This window comes from Lipotes vexillifer, unplaced genomic scaffold (genome assembly GCF_000442215.2).
Source record: "Lipotes vexillifer unplaced genomic scaffold, Lipotes_vexillifer_v1.1 scaffold443, whole genome shotgun sequence".
NCBI classification, from domain to species: Eukaryota; Metazoa; Chordata; class Mammalia; order Artiodactyla; family Lipotidae; genus Lipotes; species Lipotes vexillifer.
Window position 1 is genome coordinate 3,989,036 of NW_006779163.1, and position 11,692 is coordinate 4,000,727.

Consider the following 11,692-nt stretch of genomic DNA (forward strand, 5'->3'; position numbering starts at 1 on the left):
GGTGCAGTCGGATCCGCCCAGAGGTTCCTGGCGAGACCCTCTGGCTGATTCCCGCGTGCTGAGCACCTTCTGCGTATGAAGCACGTGGTTAAACACCAAGTGACAGAGGTGGGCAGGAAGCGCCCCAGCCCTCAGTGAGCACGTGTACACATGAGGGAGACACGCATGCAAACAGATAATCACAAGACAGAACATTCGAGTAATTCAAAAGCGTACACATGCCAGGGGAGGTGGTTCTGCCAGGGAGACTTAGAGAAAGTTTTGGAGACATTTGAGCTTCTTGAAAAATTATGAAATTTTAGTTATTCCAGATAACACACATTATTAAATATCACCTGTAAAAAATTGGAAGTTTGGAGATAAGGCTAAAGACCCCTAGGATCCCCCCCATCTCCATCCCCAAGACCGCGGGTAACCACGGTTATTAGTTAGATGTGAATCTTTGAGTCCGTTGCTCTGGGAAACATAGTAACAGTGTATCTGTATGTTCGTGTGTGTCAGTGGATGTTTACATAAATTGTATCAGACTATACATATCAACTTTCTACTTGCATTTGTATTTCTCGCCAGTATGCCCAGAGGGCTCTCCAGTGAGTGCTCAGAGAACCAGCTGGTCTTCTCACACTGGCAGTAGGTTCGTAATTGGTAGAGCTATTCTCCTGTTGATGGGTATTTATGTAATTTTTGATTTTTCATGTTATAACCGGTATTACACTAAACATCCTATTCTGGTCTTCTTGTTAGTAAGCGTGAACGTTCGATGGGAGAGATATAGAAATACGCGTTTGTTGAGTCATTAACTATGCAGTAATTGTCCCCCTCTGCCCACAGCCCAAGTAGCTGTACACACGCAAGTATCTCCCCACCAGCTGGGGGATAGAAATACCAGTTTTCCTCACCCCTGCCATCTATGTGATATTATCCACCTTTTCCCCTCCCCTTATCTTACAGATGAAAACATTAATCATTTTCCAGCAGGATGTATGGGTATCGCATTTTAATTGATCTTCCCCTGAGCATTATTTTAAAAGTACCCCAGCCATTTATATTCCTTTGGGTTTGGATTTAGAATGACGATTAAGGCTCTACCAGGCAAGTATGTTTACCATGGAAGAGAAAGCAGTCAGGGCAAAGGTAGCAAGCATTGTCAGAGGTCTGCAGGTTTGGGGAATGTGTTGTGGACGAAGTATTAGGTGCCGAGAGAGGGATGTGGATGAGGCTGGTGAGCGTATTAGAGCCAGAGGTGCAGGGTTCCAGACCGCACTGAGCAGTCTGCCTTTCATCATGTTGTCAATGAAGACATATCTAGCAGGACCTAAGAAAAGTCCTGAAGGTTTGAGGTGATGTTTGAATTTCAACAAGATGCCTTTGGCCCCCTTCCAGTCAGAAGAAGTACTGAACATAAGCTAATGGAAGAATAAGTGGAGAGACGCAGGACCTATTTCAAAGGTAAAATCAACAGGGCTTGATGACTCAGTAAATATGGAAGCTGAAGATGAAGTTGTCCCAGACACATCTTATGCAGCCCCAAAGAGCTTTTTTCTGTAGCCTTCCAGCTGGATACAGATGTCCGTGTAGAAGGGTTCTGCTCAGAGTATGGTGCATGGACCAACAGCATCAGCATCACCTGGGACCTTGTCCAAAGTGCAGATTCATGGTCCCACCTCACACCTGCTGAATCGGAACGTCTGCTGGTGGGTCACCCTGTGAGAGATGATTTTGTACGCTAAAACCTGAGAAGGGCTGATGTCCCAGATTCCATCCAGGTTTCCAGATGTGAGGAATTTGGATCCCTAGTCACCATTTGGAGGAGGGCCACTCAGGAGAGCCAGCTGAACAGGATCACCTGCATTGGATTTTATGCAAGGAAAAAAAGAAACACATCTGGTGAAGTGGCTGAGATCATTACTGTGTGTTACAGCACTTAGCCTTGTCTTCAGTGACCAGTGCACAGTTAATTTGAATGAGGATCCAGGTTTCCACTCAGTGCCTCTCCTAGCAGACATTTTCAACCCCGCCTCTGGGAGAAGAGTGTTTTTATAACCAATGGCCAGGTTTGCAGCTTCCAGGTCGCCACAGGAGAACAGGGCTAGGATAACGTCCTCACCCTCCTATGGAGGGGGGGCTGGGCGGGGGAGGGACCAGGGCCAGCACAGCTGGTCAGTCGCCATCTTGATTACTGATGAAATACTTTCAAAGACCAGTTTCTTCCTTGTTGGGGTCTGACGTTCTTCAGATTGAGAAGTGACCACAGAGGTTTCTTCACTGGGAGGAAGACCTGGAGAAAAAAAAAACCAGGAAAAGAAGCATCTCTCTTCTCACATTCTTGTTTCCCATTCACCACCCCTGACTTCCTTAACCACGGCTGCCCTGAAAACGAAACACCATCATCGCAGCTAGCCAGGTGCCTTCAGCCGAGGATCCTGTGGTCCTCTATCTAGAAAAAGGAAAAAAAAAAAAAGGAAAGAAACGTATTTGATGGCAGACTGGTTTCACTTTGTGTGCTTGCATCATGCTGTTGAGAGTGTCTGCCCAGATCACTGGGTTGTGAAAGATTCTGAGGTTTTGTTGTAACAGTGGGAGACGGCGCTAGTCAGTTAATCAGTCTGTTAATTGCGTTGCATTGCTACCTATTGCCAGTCCTATTCTGGTTAATGCCCTGCTTGCTGTATCTGCCAGCCTCCTCGTCTGACCCCACGCACTTTCTTCTCTGCCTGCAGAATGAAATTGCACTCAGGGGTCCTGGAATCCTCCCTGAGGCTCCTTCAGGATTCCACCCAGGAGCCCTGTCTCCTGTGGGAATTCCCCATTGGCCTCCCAGAGGGTTAGCGTCTCAGGAAGAAGGTACATAGAGAGAAGTGACACCTACCACCTACTCTACGCCACAAAGAGCAGTTCTGGGTTCCACAGAGCATCCTTGGATTTGGGTGCTGCAGGAGGCATCTGAGGCCATTCAACCCAACGCCCTCTATACCAGGAGTCAGCAAACTAGATAGCCTGTGGGCCAGATCTGGCCCAACAGCTGTCTTTGTGCAGCTCACAAGCTAAGAGTGGGATTTATATTTTGAAATGATAGGAAGAAAATCAAAAGAAGGAAATTTAGTGACACATGAAAATATTTCGTGACACATAGTGAAAAATTACCTGAAATTCAAATTTCGTTGTCCATAAATAAGTTTTACTGGGACTCAGCCACGCTCATTTGTTTACATACTGTCTGTGGTCGCTTTTGCACCACAGTGGCAGGGCTGACTGGTCTGAGATGGAGGCCTGTATGACCCACAAAGTCTAAAATGTTTGCCCTCTGGCCTTCTCCAGAAAAAGTTAGCCAATCCCGGTCAGTCCAGTTGGGGAACTGGAGGCTTTTAGTAACACTTTCCCATGCTGTCACATGGATTTCCTGGATGGACGCAGGAACGGTGTGGCTCCGTTTACAATGGTTCAGAGGGATAGGGTGGTTTTGAAGGTTTTCCGATTTGAAAATTGGGCTTCAGGCAGGGTGTGGAGTCAGGCGGACATTTTGCCTGAAGTGCCTGGGGAATCACACAGGCGTGAAAGAATTTGCCTGGTTGGTAGTGGCTTTCACCTGAGGGAGGAGACCCGAGGGAAGCTTTCATGGTGAAGGCTTTGCTTTCGCAGGTGCCGTCCTTTTTAATTAGGGTGTGGACTGGTGAGGCCCAGCTCCACCTCAGAGGCATCACGGGAAGGGGGTGGAATCCATCAGACATCAAACAAATGGCTTTGGGTGAGAGCGTCTCACCGCCGGCCTGCACATACATAACCGGGGGACTCGTGGCTCCCAATTCAAGATGGCATTTCCCACCTCCCCTGGAAATGGGGGGAAATGAGTTTTATTTATTAATTCCGTCTTGCCGGCTCCCAATGTGGTGCAGACAGTTATGTTTTGCAGCCTGTTCCCACCTTGCAACTAGCAGCGTTAATTTAATGAAATGAGTAGTCTTGTGATGACCTGAAGGGGAAAAACACATTAATCTGGAAACTATCAAAGCCATCTGACATGTATTATTGTAGGACTCAGAAAAAATAAACAATTTATGTGGAAGATTAAGTGGCAGTGTGGACTTGTTTTTGACATATCTTGTCTCCAGATCTAAGTTGAGGATTTATTATTGCGCTATCCTGTCACAGCTATCTCATTTACACGATAACACATCTGTAATGTTTCACAAGTGCAGCACTACTCGCTCGAAATGGGGCTTTTTTAAGTCCTAAATTACAGTACCTGGAGAGGCATGCATAATTATAGTGCGTGTTAGCAAATGAGAGGGTGCATTTTCCACCCGCACTCAGCATTAATCGTCAGCACAGTGGGCACAATAAAATCATAATTGCTTCTTCCAAACTTCTCATCTGAGCTGTACAGGTTGAAGTTGGTGGTTTGGTGGAGAGATGCCTACCGTCATGCCTACTCGGCTGTTCACCGAGAGCCCCTGGATTGTATGGCCAGAGACAGCTCTGAGTCCAGACAGAGAGCTAGACCCCACTGGGGCTACACGCTGATCTCCCCTGATCTCAGTTACACTCGCAAGTCAGTAGATCAGAAGACACTCTAGAATGGTAATTATGGGTCCTGGTGTTTGGAACTGGGTTTGGATTCTAGCTCTGCTTTTCAATTTTGGACAAATTATCTTACTGCTTCTCTGAACAGTTGTTTTCTCATCTGTAAATGAAAGTTGGGAGTCCTTAACTCAGGGTGTTCTTAAGGCAAATAACAATGTTTATAAAGCACAAAATACCTGTGTGATAAAGTCAGACGTTATTACAACTCTCTCCTAAAGATCACTGCCGGAGTCTTTGCTGTCCAGTGTGGCAGTCACTGGCCACATGTGGCTATAGAGCTCTTGAGACATGCCCAGCCCAACTTAGAAAGGCCATAAATACAAAATATACACCAGTTTTTGAAGACTAATTATGAAAAAGAATGTAAAATACATCAATAATGGTTTATACAGATTACATTTGAAGTGATAATATTTTGGCTATATTGGCTTAAATATATTAACATAAGTTCCACCTCTTTTTTTTTTTTTTTTCTTTTTTTTTACTTTTTTATTGTGACTAGAACATTTAAAACTATTCAAGAGTCCCACATTATAGTTTTATTGGACAGCACTGGTCTAAACAGATGAATGCTGACGAAAATGTTATGTATGTGTTTTGAGTCGCGACTCATGGTTCCTGGTATTCATATTATTGTTCTCATTGATTTATACTTAGCCTACTTTGGAAAAGGTATTTTAGATGGTTTTCTAGAGAACAATGGAGAAGAGTTAGTGATTGCAGTGAGCCACGCAGTTTAACTCCAAGCTCCCTGGTAGCTAAGGCCAAAAAACAAAAAAAAAAGCACATAATTGGATCGTATGGGTCTTTTAATTTTTTTTTAACATCTTTACTGGAGTATAATTGCCTTACAATGTTGTGTTAGTTTCTGCTGTACAACAAAGTGAATCAGCTATATGTATACATGTATCCCCATATCCCCCCTCCTTTCATCTTCCTCCTACCTTCCCTATCCCACCCCTCTAGGTGGTCGCAAAACACTGAGCTGATCTCCCCCGTGTGATGCAGATGCTTCCCACTAGCTATGTATTTTACATTTTGTAGTGTATATATGTCAATTCTGCTCTCTCACTTCGTCCCAGCTTACCCTTCCCCCTCCCCGTGTCCTCAAGTCCATTCTCTACGTCTGTGTCTTTATTCCTGTCCTGCCCCCGGGTTCATCAGAACCATTTTTTCTTTTTCTTTTTTTTTAGATTCCATATATATGCGTTAGCATACAGTATTTGTTTTTCTCTTTCTGACTTACTTCACTCTGTATGACAGACTCTAGGTCCATTCACCTCAGTACAAATAACTCAGTTTCGTTTCTTTTAATGGCTGAGTAATATTCCATTGTGTATATGTGCCATGTCTTCTCTATCCATTTATCTGTCGCTGGACACTTAGGTTGCTTCCATGTCCTGGCTATTGTAAACAGAGCTGCAATGAACACTGTGGCACATGACTCTTTTTGAATTATGGCTCTCTCAGGGTATGTGCCCAGTAGTGGGATTGCTGGGTCATATGGTAGTTCTATTTTTAAGTTTTTAAGGAACCTCCATACTGTTCTCCATAGTGGCTGTATGGGTCTTTTTAAAAGGTCGAGGATTCACTTAAGTTCATTGGAAAAGAAAGGCTTTCTCCCAGCAGGGAATTCTCCAAGGACCATTTCCGGTGCAGTCCTGAAATTTGCAGGTACACCCGCACCTCTCCTCCCTAAACAAGGCTTTTGTGGACTTAGAATGAGTCATACCAACGCAATGATGATAATTACACGTCCCTTCATTTATGTAAATGATCTGATTTGATCCTCACAGCAGCCCTGCAGGATGGGCCGTGCAGGGACTATTGTTCCTTTCTTTATGGATCAGGAACCTGAGGATCAGGTAGGACTTCAGGGACTTGTTCAAGTTTTGGTAGCCAGTTAAGTGGTGAGGCCAAAGCTCAAGCCCTCATTGCCCCAAAAGGAAACTCCCTCTGCTTTTAGCAGTCATGTACACTCCAGCATGAAAGAAAGCTCAGAGGAGTGACTGATGCGAGGGAGAGAGCAGGGAGCGTAAGGGCCCCTGCCAAGAAAGGGGACACACATGCAGCTGGGAGGCTGATCGCTCCAAAGACAAACTTTGCTTTAGCCAGAGAGAAGAAATCGCTGTTTATACACATGCGTTCCATTATTTTACTAACTGCGGCACACCCAGCTCAAGACGGCCTATGCCTGGGCCTCAAGGGATGACTGATACTAGAGCATATTAGCTTGCTCACCTCTGAGATCAGCTCTCCTGCAACGTTAACGCACACACCCATCATCTAGGACCTTGTTGCAGTGCAGATTTCATTCAGAGGCCCGGGTCGGGGGCGGGCTGAGCATTTCTCCCAGGCTTCCAGGTGATGCCCCTTCTGTTGGTCTGAAGGTTGAGCAGCAAACTCTTGTCTTCTGCTTTTCCCCCAAACCGCCTCACCATAGTGTTTTATACAAGGAGTAAGGATGGATTCTCCACCTTGGCTATAAATGAAAACCTCCTTGGGGGCTTTTCAGCAACACCCATGCCCAAGACCCACTCTAGATCAATTAAATTAAACCGTTCCTGGGAGTGGGGCTCTGAGTTTGATGATCTTCACCTTTCCCCGCGTGTCCTAACATTAGAAGACTACATTTGTGAACAATGGGATCTTGTAGCTTAGATATTTTTTTCCCACCCAGGAATTGTCCCAGTACCCCAAATCCGAGCACTGGCTCAGAGGGTTTTTACCCTTTTGCCACCAAAACAAGGTGTGTTACACCACCTGGTCCTTCATTCTTGCATTCATCTATTGAGGGCCAGCAGCCAGCAAAGCAGGAGTCTCGCTATGGATGCAGACTGGACGCAGCAGGCAAGGTCCTTGCCTTCTCAGCGCCTGGATTCGAGTGGGTTAAATTGCTAATGTAAGTGTGACCAAGAAGAGTGACAGAGCCATTTCAGGTAGTGATAGGTGCCATAAAAGAAATAAAATAGGGTGGGGTAGAGAGACACTGATAGAGCTTGATGGTGAGGATTTCTTTGGGGTGAACTCAATTCACCAAAACGTTGACTGTAAAAAGTGTATGAAGATAAGGCCCTTTGGCAAGGGGGTGGCACTCCGGAGAGGCTTTTCTTTTCCCCGTCCTATTAGATGCTTTCCTTGATTCTAAGACTGAAATGGTACCATCAGCAGCAGTTGACGTCCATGGTGTGGCCAAGGAAGATGCTGAGGGGAGCTGGGAGAACAGGGACCGGGCCCAGGAAAAGCAGGGGAAGGGGATTCTAGTGGGAGGGGCACCCGAGCTCACAGGTTGTGCTGGCTACCAGGAGACCAACGTTGGGACATCAGCTGGTTTCAACCCAGGGCAGCTTTTAGAAACACTGGCAGAGGATTGTAAAAATCTGGATCCCTGGGTCCCACCTGCATCCTGGTTCATCAGAGTCTGCAGGGTGGGGTGTGAACGTCTGCATGTAGATGTTAAAAGCAACTGGGATGACGCTGATGAGAAGCCCCAATCTAGACTTTGAAGAGCGCTGACATTAGCCAAAAATAGAAGGTACGTTGTCAAGCCTACTCACGGCTAAACAAATAGCTCACGTATCTTCTTTAAAGTACGGGCACAGTCCTCAAAGCAGCCTGCCGAATTCCCAGATCACTCCCTTTCTTTTCCTTTTGAATAAACAGCTGGCGAATATGACATCAATTTAACTGTAATGACTGCTTTTAATTTTCATTTTAAATCTATACCATGACTATATATTGGGATCCTGGCTATGCAAACTGCTCCGGCCACACGTCTGGTTTTCATTTAGTCTCTGAGTTCCTTTTGGGTAGTCGTGTTCAGAGGCCTGGTTTAATGCATAACCCTAATTGCAACGTGGAATTAAGTTGGTGCTGACTGTAGCATTTTTAGTCTTAGAATCAAGGAAAGTATCTAATAGGAGGGGGAAAGTAAAGCCTCTCCACCCCTTACCAGGGGCTTATCTTTATAAATTTTTTTACATTCAACTTTTTTTTTTAATCGAGTACGTAATATGGCTATAAAACAGCAGTTTAGATAATGTGGTCAGCCTACTGGTCTATATATGTCTCTTCTCAGTTTCAGAATGTCCCCTTCTCCTCTTCCTAGTTTGACACTGGCCTCATTTCTCATTGAAAATGTTGGCAACTTGGAAGTGAGGGTAAAAATGCAGGCTGAGTTCCTTCTTCCAAGTTCTGTTCGGCACTGAGTCCCTCCTGGAACCCTCAGAGCTTTTGAGGGAAGCTACGTTGCCAGCTGATAGTTATTTCCAACAAGTTTTGGCCAGAGATCTCCTGCGTAAAGGATTAAATGTAATATTTTCACATCCAATGTATAAGAAAAAAAAATACTTTCTCTGTGATGGCAAGTACCTCTTGATAAACTAGGCTGGGGCCACGGTGGTGAAAATTTACCCACGTTTCTAGTTCATGGGAAAACATAGATAAAAGGAGAAGCTGAATGGAGTTTGAGCAGTGGATGGAAAAGAAGCTGAGCTGGTCAGGCTCTATTGGGGTGGGTTGGGAGGGATCAATCAGAAGCAGTAACAGTGCCCAGACCTGTGCTTGCCGCATAATCCTTCACTATACAAATCTTTGCTGAATGAAAGTTAGTCATTAACAAAGACAGGTTGATTCCCCTCCAAAATAGTTCCCTTGCACTGGTTTCTCTCTTCTGTTTGTTTCTTCGTGCACTCATTCAATATGCTAATTGTTGAGTAATTGCTGTAGTAGGTGTTGGGGGCCATGGGAAACCCTGGAGATAGCGCATGAGCAAGAGGGCCATGTCCCCACCCCCCTGGACCTTCTAGTGTAGCGATAAACAGGGAAGAAAATGTGCAATGAGGGGCTTCCCTGGTGGCGCAGTGGTTGAGGGTCCGCCTGCGGATGCAGGGGACATGGGTTCGTGCCCCGGTTCGGGAAGATCCCACGTGCTGCGGAGCGGCTGGGCCCGTGGGCCATGGCCGCTGAGCCTGCGCGTCCGGAGCCTGTGCTCCGTAACCGGGAGAGACCACAGCGGTGAGAGGCCCGCGTACCGCAAAAAAAAAAAAAAAAAAAAAGGTGCAATGAGAAATGTCCCGGCATATATACACTACTATGTATAAAATAGATGACTAATGTGATCCTACTGTACAGCACAGGGAACTCTACTCAGTGGTCTGTGGTGACCTAAATGGGAAGGAAAGCTAAAAAAGAGGGGATATATGTATAACGTATGGCTGATTCACTTTGCTGTACAGCAGAAACTAACATTGTAAAACGACTGTACTCCAATAAAAATTAATTAGAAAAAAAAAAGAAAGAAGTGTTCCAGGTGGTTTTGTAGGGGGCAGGTGGCGATGCTCTTGAGCACCAGCAAGTGCCTGACCCAGGTTGAAGGGGCTCAGTCCTTACCCAAACCATCAGAAAATGGCCTGTTCGTAGAGCATTGTCCTGGGATCACACCTGAGGCCCAACTTGCAGGCTGATGTGAAATGATCGCATGGGAAGATTTGTATTGACTGAAATGATACCCGTTGAAGAAGATTTTGAGTCTCTCATAGTCTCTTTTTGGGCAGGACCCACAGCAGAGGTGTCTCTCTGGTCTCCGTAGCCGGAAATGCTGTACTTTTCCTAGTCTGGTGTATCTTCAGAGCAGTGCAAACTTTGTCACTGAAGATGTGGGTTTCCCTTGAGAGCTAGATAACTCTGGTCACACTTGCATCTCCCTTTTGGAAATCATGCAGGATCATAGAGTGAACTGTTTAGAAGTTAATATCACCCCAATCTAACTATTCCTCTACCCTTATTTTCTCATTTTACCCTATTCCTTTATTTATTTCATTTTGTGTTTTATCCATTTTTTAGAAACCATCTCCTGTCCACCAAGAAGGAAAACAAGGGAGGGAGGGCGGAAGTTTGGTTTCTGTTGAGAATAACTTCCAGGCTGGTCTGGGAACACATTTGGTGTCAGTGAAATCGTTTGAGAAGATAAGCAACTTCCAATGGGACGATGTAATCAGAGTAGAGAGAAAGGAGAAATGGGGGGGGGGGGTGTGGAGCTTAAAAGTCAGGTTTGAACTGTAGCAGTGCTTCAAAATAGTTAAGTTAAAAAACAAAAAGGGAAACAAGAGCAAATCCTTCCAGTTTCTCCAAATCCTGAACATCTGACACCCAACCAGTGTCATTATTAGCTAAAGACGTTTGTCCCCTGTTCAGTCTGATCAAAAATAAATTAGGAGGATGCTTGTAAACAGGGCTGAGGGGAGGGACACACACACACACACACACACACACACACACACACACACTCTCTCTCTCTCTCTCTCTCTCTCTCTCTCTCTCTCTCTCTCTCTCTCTCTCTCACACCCCACAAGTAAGGATAATAATTACAGGCTTTTAATAAATGCTAATTTAGTGAGAACAACTTTACAGAGAGTTGTTTATGCCAAGGTCTGACATTAGCTGATTTGGGATTTTAGCCATTGACTTAGAAGCCAGCTGGTGCGTTCACTCGATATCTCCTGCTTCCCCTCTCCACTGCTTCCTCCTCCCCCATTTCTGACCTGCTGCTTGCCTGCTTCGCATTGGCTTGACCGCGGCATAGCTCAGGGTAATCCCCGTGGTGGGACCTGACATACATCGCTGCGCCTTGATGCCCAGTCTCTCTCACCATTCACCAGACCGAGTTTCTTCACTTGTCTATGAAGGGAATGTTGAATACCTAGCATGGACATTTTGGTTGTTAGGGTCCAGATTTTCCTTCCTCCTTTGCTTTCCCTCTGGTAGATCTTGGCTCCAGATTTTTCCAGATCACAAAAGAGAGAGAAAGGTTTTTTTCAACTCTGCACAGGATGTGTTGGGAGTAGTAGGGAAGAGAGAACTAAAATTCTAGCCAGTGATTCTAGCAGAAGCTTGAGCATGTGGAACAAAGCTGCATACTAGGTTGCCCCTTGCTCCAACTAAGCCAGAACGGTCCTTGTATGGCTGTGTAGACACAGCAACATATTGTCGAAAGCATGGGTTTTAGTTCAGTGGCTCTGTGTCTGAACTTGGGTCCCCCATTTGCTAATTATGTGACGTGGAGCCCACTTCCACCTCCTGAGTTCAGTTTCCTCATTTGTAAAAGAGCAGG